General features: G+C 39.4%; 1 protein-coding gene across 1 annotated transcript in view; it reads left to right on the top strand.

The window, feature by feature from the left end:
• Positions 1–10481, top strand: part of wnk4a (WNK lysine deficient protein kinase 4a) — a 68483-nt gene that overhangs the window by 1565 nt on the left and 56437 nt on the right. The gene's annotated exons all lie outside the window — the stretch shown is intronic.

Raw genomic sequence — 10481 nt, 5'->3', positions numbered from 1 at the left:
TTAGCTAGCCTTGTGCCACTTTTAGCTAGCCTTGTGCCACTTTTAGCAAGCCTTTTGCTACTTTCAGCTATTTGCCACTTTTGGCTAGCCTTGTGCCACTTTTAGCTATTTGCCACATTTAGCTAGTCATTTGCCATTTTTAGCTAGCCTTGTGCCACTTTTACCTAGCCTTTTGCTACTTTCAGCTATTTGCCACATTTAGTTAGCCTTGTGCCACTTTTAGCTAGCCTTGTGCCACTTTTAGCTATTTGCCACATTTAGCTAGCCATGTGCCACTTTTTCTACTTTTAGCTATATCCTTTGGCCATTTTTGGTTAGTCTTCTGCCATTTTTAGCTAGCTTGTTGCAACTTTTATCTAGTCTTTTGCCATTTGAACCAACTTTGATGCTACTTTTAGTTAACCTTTTGCCACCTTTAGCTAGCCTTTAGCTAAAAGTAGCTTTCAGCTAGCCTTTTGCTACATTTAGCTTTTTGTTAGCTTTTATATATATTTTAATAAACCTTTTCCTATTTTTAGCGAATCTTTTGCCCATTCAAGCTAAATTTTTGTTACTTTTGGCGTAGATTTTCTACTATGTTTAGTCTTGCCACGTTTAGCTTTTAGCCTACTACTTGTTACATTTAGCTTTACATTTTTGATACATTTAACTAGCATTTTGCTGTGTTTAACATGTACTCCTCTTAGCTTTTAGCTAACTTTTGCTGCTTTTAGCTTTTTAATGTTTAGCTAGACTTTTGCTTTTAGTATTTAGCTAATGTTCACACTTTCATTCCTGCTTGATAGCTTTTTGATATCATTAGCTAACCTTTTGGTACATTTAGCCATCTTTTTGCTAATTTTATCTTTTTGGTTTTAGTTACGTTTTCGTTGAAATGCTTCAACTTTGAGGTACTTTATGCTAAATTTAATTAGCCTTTTGCTGCCTTAAGTGAGAATTTACTAGATTAACCTACTATATTAAATTATTACCTACTATATTAACCTTCTTAGCTAACCCTTTTAGCTTCCGCTTCTTTAAACTTGGTAACAACTCGGTTTCAGCTCGTTCAGTGTTCACACTGCTGTTTCAGAAATTGCAGTCTGTTTAATTTTAACTAACTGAAGACCCAGAAATAAATTTAGAGGTGTTTATGGTTGCGTTTTAAACTGGATATCCTGTTCTAAAGCCCTACATCCCAGGTCAAGTACACGAGCTAAGTCTTTCCTCAGTCAGCTCTAATTCCTGCCTCAGAGCATCAGTGTTGATGTAAAGCAGCTAATCTAACGGGTTATTCCTCGATGACCTTGTGTGCGGCTGTGTCGAGGCCTCACACGGTAACCGGGTCATCGACTTAACCGCTCTTCACCCCTTTTAATGAAACTTCTTATAAAACCCCAGGGAAACCAACGACCGAGGCAAGAGATCGTTCATATGCAGCTCCGATGAGCCGTCGTCAATATTTAAATGCGACACATGAGCCGTTTGCCACGTGTCCACCTCCTTCCTTACGTCATGTAAAGTGCACCGACATGCATGCAGACATGAACTGAGACCGTGAAAGTGCACCGATCGGCTGCTGTAAGCGCGTGCAGGTGTGTGTGTTTGGCATGCAGGCACCCAACAGCCTGGGCAACAGCTGCCTCGGCTCTTGCTCGCGTGGTTTGATAGCGCAGCCGTGGATTTAAAGGTTTAAGCTTTAACTCCACCCTTAATGTTTGCCGTTGTATGTGACGTGCGTTCGTGCCGGCGTGTGGCAGCCGTTTGAGCCTTCCGAGGCACGAACGCTGGATTATTGGCGTGCTCTCGCCCGTTTCTGTACAGATCAGTGCTTTCTTTAAAGACGGTCGCTTTTTAGTGAAGTCTTTGCTTTTTAACTGCGCAGAAGGAGCTAGAGAGCAGACATGAAGTGAGCAGGAGGCCTCGGCAGCAGCAGTTAGGCTCTTCCTCGATGACCCACCTGTCGGATCACAGAACAGGTGTCTTTTCAGGGCAGGCAGAGGCGGAGTCACACCTTGAACCCACCTTTCCAAGAGGAATAAATGTTCCCTTTACCTCCTGTCTTACTACAAAGTTAACTCTGTCGGCTACAAGTGGTAATTTGTCGGAATGTTTTATTTTTTCCGCTGCTTTTGTGGTAAATTTGTAAGCAAGCCTGCTTTTTTCATCTCTTTGCTCGAGACACAAGTCCAGTTAATCTTCTTAATCGGTTCTAATTAGCTTAAAGGTGGCCACGGTTGATATGGCTACTGCTGTGATATGTGAACTTCTCAGCTGCAGAGGCATTTTTTTTAGCTGAAATCACCACCCGGTCCTCTCCGTAGTTCCTCCCCCCCCACAATGCTTCTAGAGAAAAGCTTCCTGTTGGTGGCAAAACATGATCCCGTTTGTAATGTTTATGGAGCAGCAGCTAAAGGTGCGTCATCACAACGTGGATGGAAGCGCCGTGAGCTCTTTGAAATATGTACAACAGAAACCGAATCTAATCTGCAGGAAGTTGAGATCGGCTATTAACGATTAAAGGGAGGTTTAAACGAACATCTACTCCGCTCGACTTCGGCTCATCCAGATCAAGATTTGAAATAATTGTGAATTTATTGGCTGTTACGAGGATGTTCCAGTGTGTTGTCACCACAAGTTGGAGTGAACGCAGGCCCGTCTGCGTGGTGTCCACATGAACTTTTTGTGCTGGTACTCATGAGTAAACAAAACGATTGGATCCTTCCATGACATGTAGCTCTAAAGATGGGCAAGGACACTGGAAGACTGAGCGGTTTGTTGTCACCCCTCATAAACAAATGCTTTAAATTAAAACTTTACTCTTATTAAAGGAGGAATAAAAGTCAGAACTCTCATCAGTGTAATTTAGCACTTGGAAAAGAGAGATTAGATTACCATATTTTCCGCCGTACACGTTGCACCACCCTGTAAGTCGCATCAATCCAAATATGTCTAATAAAGTGGAACAATTAATAAATACGTCTCTTTGCCATATACGTTGCATCTATTATGTGTCACCGCTGATAACCCAGAAATGTGATCCGAACCCAGAAACGTGGGCTGGCGTTGCGCCAAAAATCGATTCTGGAGCGTGCACGGGAGGAATTGAACAAGATTAACACTGTGCTTGCTTGACATTATAGTAAAGGTGTGTCTCAGTCGTAATTTTGCTTAATAAATGCACTTTGACGGTCAAATCAGCTGCGTTTTAAAAGCCGATACGCGGGAGCGAGCAGAGGGAGGACTCGCTGTGCATTTCTTTGAAAATTTAACAAGATAAGCGCCTAAAAACAAATTTGTTTGCTCGAATTTAGAGCAAAGGTCTGTCTCGGTTGAACTTATTTCGTCGCAGCGAAATGAAGCTGATTTGACGGTTGCTCCAGACAAGCTGGACCAAGGTGGCAGGCTATGGCAAGCCGATTGTTTCATTAATAGCCACTTTTACCTATAACATGACACAACAGCATGCCATACCGCTCGAGCGCCGTCTAGCAGCTGAAAATGGTAGAGTTCAGTATTTTCAGTCCGAATGAATGAAAACTGTCATATCTCCGACAAATATTGTTTTATAAACAAGGATGAAAAATCCATATCTAAATCCATTGCTAAAAAATATTGCCAATATGTTAAATTAACTATTTTAATTATTCAGTCTAATTCTTTTATTAAGTAACTTTTAATACCAAGTAGCCTGGTGTACTTTAAGCTCATTCTTTCTTTCTTTCTCTCTCTCTCTTTCTTTCTATTTATATTTCTTTATCTCTATTTTTTTTCTATTTCTCTTTCACTATTTCTCTATCTCTTTCTATTTCTCTCTCTCCCGTTTGAACGTTGAATTAACTACTTTTCTTTGAAATGGTTGAGCCACTGGCTCAGCAGCCAACAGATCCACAACAGATCCAGGTGCCTTATGGGAAACGCAGTCAGAGCTTTGAAGGGAAAATCTCATCAGCTGCTGTTTGTTGCATGGAGAGATTTTCTTGTTTTGTGAGCATCAAACTCAACAAGCTCACCACGTGAAATATTGGAGCATGAAAAAACACCCAGAATGCAACAGCTCAGCGAGCTACTGAGTAACTGATAGGAATGAGAGCGTTCAGGCACAAATCCTTGGAGAGCCCCTCTAAAGGGCATCGGTTGCGCAATACCAGCGCACTCCTCCACATTGCACCTTGTAAACTCTCAGATCTAATTTTTGAGGTCGAAGTGAGCAGCCTTGCTTCGAGTTAACGAGTTCTTCATGATCGGCTTCACCCCAACCACCTGGGTATTCGGAGACGCTAGTGTTTTAAAAAGTTTTTTTTTTTTTGTGTGCTTTAATAGCAATAATAATAATAATAATAATAATAACGCCCATTAAACATTTTATTGAGATGCAGACTAGACACTTTTCTGCTTGTAAGAAATTGTAAAATTGTGAGGGTTCTGTTTATTTTCTTTGTTAGAACTTTTCCGGGCTAACCTGGTTTTGAAACGCATGATGCATCAAGTTTTGGATAATTAATTATCTAAATTAACGTGAAAAGGAGCAGAACATAAGCTGAAATCAGCTCAATTGTAGCTAGGAGGTAAAACAAAACCATAGCTAAAAGCTCAAATTAACATAATCTAAAAGCTGTTCTTTTACTTTTTTGTTTTTCGGCTGCTCCTTTATCAGGCGTCGCCACAGTCATAGGCCTCCAAGTTCGGCCTCATCTGCTGGTTAGTAGCACCGAAGGCGGCCATGTTAAATCATTGCTAAATGCTAAAATCAGCAAAACTCTAGCTAAAGCTAAAATTTTCAAGATGCAGCTAAAAACTAAACTTATCATAACTGCACCTAAAAGCTACAATAAGTAAAAGCCAAAAGCTGCATCTAGCAAAACTGTAACTAAAAGCTAAATGTAGCAAAACCATAGCAAAAAACTAAATTAGCTAAAATGTATGTATAAAGTTAGCAGAACTGTAGCTAAACACTAAAAGTGAAGTTGGCAGAACTGTAGCTAAATGCTAAAAGTTAGCAGAACTGTAGCTAAATGCTAAAAGTTAGCAGAACTGTAGCTAAATGCTAAAAGTGAAGTTGGCAGAACTGCAGCTAAATGCTAAAAGTTAGCAGAACTGTAGCTAAACGCTAAAAGTTAGCAGAACTGTAGCTAAACGCTAAAAGTTAGCAGAACTGTAGCTAAATGCTAAAATTTAGCAGAACTGTAGCTAAATGCTAAAAGTGAAGTTAGCAGAACTGTAGCTAAATGCTAAAAGTGAAGTTAGCAGAACTGTAGCTAAATGCAAAAACTAACAAAACAGTAATTAAAGCTAAATTGAGCTAAACTGTCTGCAATGCTAAAATTACCGAAGTGTAAGAAAAAATTAAACTTAGCAAAACTGTGCCTAAAAATAAATGATCAAAGGCCAAAAGCTGCAGTTAGCAAAATGGTAACAAATGCTAAAATTAGCAAAAATTTAGCTAGGAGGTAAAATTAGCAAAACGGTATCTAAAGCTAAATGTTGCTAACCATAATTGCAATTAGTAAGATAGTAGCTAAAAGCTAAATGTAGATCATCTATAGCTAAAAGCTCAAATTATCTAAATTGTATGTACCTGTCAGTTCTAAAGTTAGCAGAACTGTAACTAAATGCTAAAACTTACTAAACCATAACTAAGAGTTAAAATAGTGCTAAATCTGTAGGAAACACATAATTAAACTCTTAAACGTGAAATTAGCAGAACATAGTAAATGGTTACAGTGAGCAAAAAAGTAGCTAAAGCTAAATGTAGCAAAAGCATAGCTAAAATGAGCATAAAATGACAGAGCAAGTATTCTGAAGTAAATTTAAATATATATATATATTGTTGTAGAACATGATTCAAATGTAGATCAAAAGTGATTTTTTTTTTTGTATTTAAATTTTAAATAACACAAAAAGTACAAATGCTTAAAGTCATAGAGCACTTCCTGTTCTGATGACGGTACGCAGAACTAGTTTTATTTTAAAAACAAACAGAAGACTCTAAAACAAGGAAAACTGTGTGAATGCTGACTCAGGAGTCACACAAAACATTTATTTATCATCCATCCTAAATACTGCCATAGATTGGATCAGTTTAGGCTCAGTTTAAACTAATTAAACTGATTTGGTTTTGCGGTCTGGTTTTGTCCTGAACAGTGAATTCATCATCCAAAGGTTTACGCAGGTAACGAAGTTCATGCTCAACCATCCAGTAACTTTCCCCATTCACAGTTTCTACAGATTTTTAGCTCAAACTCTTGATTTTTGTTCGTTTGCCAGGTTTTAGTACTAACGTTTATCTGACACGACTTCCTGTCGGTTCCACCGTGGCCAGCATCGACACTCTTTCCCACTTTGGAGCTCCAGATTGACGTTATCAGGACCAGTGCTCTCTGAGGAGACGGCTAGGAGGCACGCATCGATGGCTTACGTTTGGCAGGACAGCACTTAGACACGGGAACTGTTTGTATCAGAACTTCAGTCGTCAAAGAGAGGTTGTGTATGAGTCACCTGTAAACCGTGTGTGCGCTCGCTGCAGGATACGGCTTGTTGGCATCATTCAGAGCGTCTTCGGTGCTTAGATTAAATAACGATGTGCGGTTGGCTGCCTTTGATTGTATGTCAAATGTCAATGTGAAAACAAGCACAGGCAGCTCGGTGGCCTGAAGGTGTGAGGTGTGTTTGTAATAACAACTCAAGCCCTCATGTAGGTGTGTGTGTGTGTGTGCTTTTTATCTATATGCCAGTCTTGTGACGTTCTGGTTACTGTAGCCCAGTGGTTCCTAACCCTGGTCCTTGAACACCATTCCCTGCTTTGACACTCCTAATTTGAATGAATGGATGATTAACAGGCTTCTGCAAAACTTGATGAAGTAATTAATCACTGGAGCAGAAAAACAACTAAAGCATGCAGGATGGTGTTCCTCAAGGACCAGAGTTGGGAACCACTGCTGTTGCCCACCACTAGATGAGTCACAAAGTCCTTTTCTCTGCATTTGATGGTGCTTTCTTAAGATCTTTGGCGTCTTTCGACGCGTTCGAATGGTGACCTTCTCACCGTCTTTACTTTCTAAAAGACTTTGCTTTCTATTATTGTACAAGCATGTTGCTTAACCTGTCTTTAATTAAACGTAAGCTAAGTGTTGTCACTGGATTGCTGACGTAAATAACTATATTTGGACTAGATATCAATATAGGGCTTATTGGCTAACTTGTTGGATTTAGACCAAAAACAAATCAAGTGGGAAATTCATGTTTCAAACATACTGATTATAAGGAAATAGAATAAATGACATCATCGCTTCTGTGCATCTGTTTTTAGCAGAAATGCTAATGTGCAACTCTTGCCATTTCAAGGGAAATTGGCTTTATTTCCAATAAATAAATTAATATTATTAAAATAAAGACTAAATACATTGCATTCCATTACTTTTGTCTCAATAGAGTTAGAAACTAAGAATGTTTTATGTAGAAAAATGACAGATTAATAGCTGTTTTGGTGAAATCTTGCAGTCTAAAAGATCAAAACATTGTGAAAGACTCGGCTCTTTATCTGTGGTGGCCATCTTGAATCAAATTGACTCTTTCTTCTTGGTCATTTCTCCTTGTTTCTAATTTTATTCAGTGCTTTTATGTTGCGATTTTGCACTGTATTGTTTTTAATAGTCAGGTCATCTGGACAGTTTATTTTTTGTGGAAAGACGTTTCGCCCTCTATCCGGAGGGCTTCGTCAGTCTGAGGAGTCCCAAGTAAACTGTTTTCCCATCAAGCACTACACTCCTTTAGTGGACCAACCAGTTTGCTGGTGATAAGATGGTTTCTGGGGGCTTTGTTGTTTTCAACCGGTTTGACAAGACCGTCAACAAGGAAGAGGGCCGGCAATGGAGGAGGGGCGTACCAAAGAGACCATCTTATCACAAGCAGAACTGGTTTGTTCCACTTTGGAGTAAGCTGTTGGGGGAAGAATCAGTTTTGTTGTGCGTTTCCTTGACTGATGAAGCCTTCTGGATCGAAGGCGAAACATTTCGGCACAAAAAAAGAAATGACCTGACTGAAAAATGTTGGATTGTATACCTGGATTATTGAGCATGGACTTTGTTGTTTCTGGGGGCTGTTCTGTCCCCCGTCGACTCCTCCCAGGCAGGCAGCCACAGCCAAAGTGGTTCAAGACATCAAAGTTCATGCTCAATCATCCAGGTACAAAATCCAATAATGGTTTGATGAATTACTGAATTGCTAATGAAGCCCTCTGGATAGAGGGCGAAACATCTTTCCACAAAAAAAAAACTGACTGACTGACCATTACTGGATTTTGTACCTGGATGATTGAGCATGAACTTTGTCTTGTTTTTAGTTTTGTAAAGTGTCCTTGATTGTCTTAAAAGGCTCTAACAAACAAACATATTATTATTTTATATTATGAACATCCAGTAATGACTTCCTGCGAGTTTGATCAAAACCCTTTATGTGGCTCATCATGAGGTTTTTCACCAACACAACACACAAACGGACGCAGACAGTTACATTATCGCCCTTCATTGAAGTAAACCGTTTTAGCGGACACGTTGCACAATCATGCCGTGAGAAATAATAGTTAAAAACAAAAGTTGTATTTTTTTGATAATGTATTCCTCGTTTAACATTTGGACAGATTTAAGATGGTTTTATTTTTCTTTTAGTCAGTTAAAAAAGTCTTTAGAGGAACGATTTAAGAGTTGGAGAACGTTCCTCTGCCTTTACCTGTGCAGCCCAACATGTGGCTCCTCCTCCATCTTGGGCCTCGGAGTCCTGCTCCCTAAACCAACCAAAGACCTCGAGCTTTAATAGCTGTTGAGGGTCTAAAAGCCATAGTTGGGAGTACGAACCTGCACGGGGCGGTTACTTCTGGTCATTTCTGAACTGGCCATGTCTGGAGTGTGTGCAGGCGGGGGGGCTGGGGGGTATAAATGTGCTCTAGTGTGAGTTCTGGGATGAATCGGCCAATAGTACACGGCGGCTCGTTTACCTTCCAGGACATTTTGATGCTTATCTGTAAACACTTTTATATGTTTTCTCTGTCAACAAAAAAAGGATAAATTTGTATTCCCCTCCCCCGAAGTAAATTAGGCTGTTTAAGTTCCCATTTATCTTTTAGCGGTGTGGGTTTCTAAACTTGGTTCTCACACTCACTGCCTCGTTTTTCTCTCGGCTCAATTTGTCAGAGTTTTTATTGGACGCTCCTGTGTGGTTTTTATTTATTTATTTCATGCTCCTACCTTCCTGCGACACGGCCTCCGCTCGGACACCGTCGGCTCGTAAACTGCATCCGGTCCTGGCTGCGGTTGGCACTTGATAGCACATCTTTGTTTGTCGCAGTAACCCTATGCGGCTCCTGCAACCCGAGCTAAAGTGAAACATGAATGTAGTCGTTACAGAACATTTTTCACGAGCTTGAATACGTCAAAGTTCATTACAAACATAAAATAAAAATGATTTATGGCGTAAACGCAAAAACGTTGCAACCCTTTCCACTTAGCCGGGGTTTTAAGCGAGGTTTTTACTCCCTCCGACTTAAAAAAGGCAATAAAAAAAAGAGCTGTGAGTAGGAGGCTTCCTACAGCTCTCACCGCCTGGGGCCATCACCGCTTTAAAAAGCTCTACTGATGTTCTGATCTCACCCAAAAGGCACTTTTCCTACGAAGCTCAGCATATTACGCAACTTAAAGTAACAAAAATGGAGCCTTTAGTTCCAGAGCTTAGCTTTAACATTCAGATAAAAGAAGCTAAGATAGATCATTGTGCATTATTTGTAAAAAGACTGTTTACAACCTGGCAACCCAAAATCAGCTTTAATAAATAGGTTAAAGCAACAGTAGGGTTGAAAACCCTTTCTGGGTCCCTAAACATCAAGTCTGGGGTCTTAAAATAACTTCCAGAATTAATGAAAGCGTATTTTCTGTCAAATGCAGAGTGAATATTGAGCGCCGAATGACTTTGCTGAAATTAGCTGAAAAGCACAAAGAGTTGTTAAAGTGGAAAAAACAAAAGACTAAAGAAGCTGAAATCTAAAACGAGCACAACACTGAGACCTAAAAAAATGGAAATTTCTTCCTAAAAAGCAACAAAAAAAGTGAAAGTAGCAAACATTTGGCTGAAAGTAGTAAAAATGTTAGCTAGCTAGAACTTTGAGGAAAAAAAGCTAGCTAAATGCTAAAATCTGCTAAACGTTGCCTAAAGGTAGTGCCAATACAACAACTAAACTTTAATTATTTTAAAACAACCACTTGCAACAAATTGTCGTACATGCAAAATTAAGGAACATTTAAATGTATGAAACAAATAAGAACTGTTGAAACAAGATCAATAAAAACAATAAAACTAAATATTTTAGCCTGTGCTGAAGGCTGAGGAATAAATCTGTTTATTTTAAGAGTTTTTAAAGAGAACAATGAAGAAGCTCATCTTGATATGAAGTGGAGTAAAACACAGGCTAAAAGTAGCTAAAGGCTAGTGTAAAGCTAAAAGTAACAATTTGA

This window comes from Nematolebias whitei, chromosome 17, assembly GCF_014905685.2.
Source record: "Nematolebias whitei isolate Nwh7 chromosome 17, NemWhi1, whole genome shotgun sequence".
Taxonomy (NCBI): Eukaryota; Metazoa; Chordata; class Actinopteri; order Cyprinodontiformes; family Rivulidae; genus Nematolebias; species Nematolebias whitei.
Note: the sequence above shows the minus strand (reverse complement) of the source record. Positions and strands in the feature narration are given on the sequence as shown.